This window comes from Vicia villosa, linkage group LG5 (genome assembly GCF_029867415.1).
Source record: "Vicia villosa cultivar HV-30 ecotype Madison, WI linkage group LG5, Vvil1.0, whole genome shotgun sequence".
NCBI lineage: Eukaryota > Viridiplantae > Streptophyta > Magnoliopsida > Fabales > Fabaceae > Vicia > Vicia villosa.
In genome coordinates, this window is record NC_081184.1 from 139,811,828 (window position 1) to 139,814,920 (window position 3,093).

Genomic DNA, 3,093 nt, shown 5'->3' on the forward strand with positions numbered 1-3,093 from the left:
ATGACGTTTGAAAGTTAAAAAGAGTGAACAGATATTTGTTATTTAAGAAATACATTTAATTTAAAGTAAACTTTTCATATATTCTTAAATGAAAAGCATAACAATTCACTGTTAAAATGTTAGTAAAATTGAATAAGACTTATAAGGCCAAAGTTAATAATAATTTAAATGTAAGAATTAAGACGGGGAAATTTTGGGGTATGACAACTTTCAGTAATCAATTTGATTACATTTATAATTATTATTGTCAGAATTATCAGAGGAATAATCTGATGATGATTCATAGATCGTGTCAATATCTTCATTAGAAGAATTAGTCTTTGTGTCAGACTTAACTAAACAAACTCTCTCAAGTTGGGAGCGTAATTGTTCATCCTCAATTTCATTGAGAGCTTTTTTGGTCCAACATTGATTTGCATAATGACCAGCTTTACCACATTTGTGGCAAGATCCATCAAGCATTTTAGCTTTTCTTTTGCCTTTATGATTAAAAGGCTTATCTTTTGGTCTATTTTTATTAAAGTGACTCCTTTTCTTATTCTTTCTATAAGAATTTTTATAAATATCCTTATTATTTTTATGAGGTTTATTTCTGAATATTTTTCCTTTCTTTCTCTTATTCTTTGGAGATCTCCAAGATTAAAGGCAAATTGATCGCATAATTCACCCATTTGGTGTTTTTCAGAAAGTTTCTGTTTCTTAAGCTGATTTCTAAGCTTAATATCATTACATAAGGTTAATCCTTTATTAACAAAGTGCTAATAATTTGACCATAAGTAAGATCATGCTAATTAATATTTATCCCATCATTTTTACTTCTTAAAGCATTTATAACCTTTTTGTCATACCCCAATTTTTGACCTAAGATACCACCTCATATCATAGCATATGCATCATTTGCATCTCTAACAAATTGCATAGCTTGTGTTTGCTACTTGTGACTCAGCAGGGTTTAATCAAGAAATCACTCATCAATACAAGTAACAATCAATTAGGGTTTTTTTCCCCTTCATCTCAAATGAATCATCTTCATCAACAATCAACATTTGGTCCTTGGAGATTCATTTCAACAAGCTCAGGGACTTTGAATCAACCAAATTAGGGTTTTGACTGAAGATAGCATACTCCTGACTTTTGCTCAGGATTTGACCTAATGACTTGGGACATGACCTCAAGACCCCAAGTGCATCCTTTTGACCTAATCCATTGGCTCAAGACATCTCCTACACAAGGATTGATCAACAGTGAAATTTCAAATCATCAGAATTAGGGTTTTGAACTATCAGGGACTGAAATCAGGGATCACATTTGGGAAACCCTAAAAATAGCCAGGGAGTCAATCAAAGGTTTCAATCATCTTCAAATAATCCCTATGACAATATCCAATGGAAATTGCATCTCAATTCAAGATCCTCAGTCATCCATTTCATCAGGTCGACAATTAGGGTTTTTGACCTAATTCACTGAACAACTGACTTTTTTAATCAGGACATGGTGCCACAACTCAAACCATGGCTCAATATCCTCTAATGCTTCAATGTGATCCATTCATACCATTCATTTAGTGAGGATAGCCTGTTTCATTTGAAATCTCCAGAAACGCGATTCGTCAGAAAAAGTCAACTGTACAAGATCACCATTGACTTTTGGGGAATTTTGGTCAACCATGACTTTTGAAGTTTTGAATCATCAATATATGATATATGAAGTCATTTGATCAAGAAAAATCAAGAAAATCAATCAAGAATCAAAAAGTCAAAAGTTTGACTTTCATACTTAGAAAATTTTCTAAGTGTTTTTCAATGGTTTTTTCCAAACTTTGGAAGGGAATTTCTCAAAATTTCACCTACAAACTGAAAAAAACTTCCAACATGAAAGTTGTAGATTTTGATCCAATAAACAACTTTGACACATATAATATTTTTCATAAGATCAACCATTTAAGAGATATGGAGCTTCAAAGTTGGCATCTTTTGAAAAATGCACTTAAAATCTCATTTTCTTCAAAGTTCATGGATCTTTTTCATCCACTTCCTTAAAGGTCTTAAAGAAACTTTCAACTAGGGTTTTGAAGTGTGTAATATGAGCTTTCCAAAATGTCCAAGAGCATGAAAAAATATGGAGTGTAGCCATGGTTTTGAATTTTGACATTAGTGAACTTTTCACTTGAAATTTCAAGCCATTTTCACTAAGTTATGAACCATTTTGCCAAATGAACCAAGTAATGATGCATAGAAGCAATAATTGAATGATATTTTCTGATTTGAAGATCAGAATGGAAGAGGATAAGAAGCTTGAGTTTTAACCATGGTTTGGTCACTTTAACCATTTTGCATTAAATGTAAAAGATTCCTTTTTATCTCTTAAGCCAAATCACCAATTCTTGATCAACTTGCAAAGGTCTGAGTTCAGAACTCTTGGCCTATAAATAGAGGTCCAAACTTCATTCAAATTCACACCAAAACCTCACAAATTATAGGTTTTCTCTTTCTTTCTTAGAATGCAAGTTTCTTAAGTTTCTAAGAGGTAGAAAACTCAACCTCCAAACCCTTGAAGTTCTGGCCAAAGTAATGCTTCCCACAACTCATAAACATCATATGGGATGTGTTTGAACCACTCACACACCCCAAAACATAGATTCACTTTTCAACCTCCATATGAACATGAAATGAACCTTATCATGCCAAAATCCATTTTAGCTCATCTCTGTCCAAACTATCACTTCTAACATCATCCATATATCACATATGAACTATACAATCCATCACATATAGCCAATAACCTCAGAATCATCAAGCTCGATTCATACTTGGTCCTACTGCAGATCGGGTTCCACCAACTGATCCAGATGTTTTCAATCCACTCCAAGCATTCAAACACCTTCCCTAAGGTCCATTGAAGCTATCCAGATCATCAAACAACTTCTGTAACACCCCTATTGCAGAATTCGATTCTCACTTTTGCCGTTTTTGAAGGTAAGCTACTTGAACTTCAAACTCTATGAATCATGCATCATAAATGAAATATGAACATACCATCTTGTTTCTGCACTTATGAGGATCATTAACCCTCAATCAATTGCTATTTATCTTG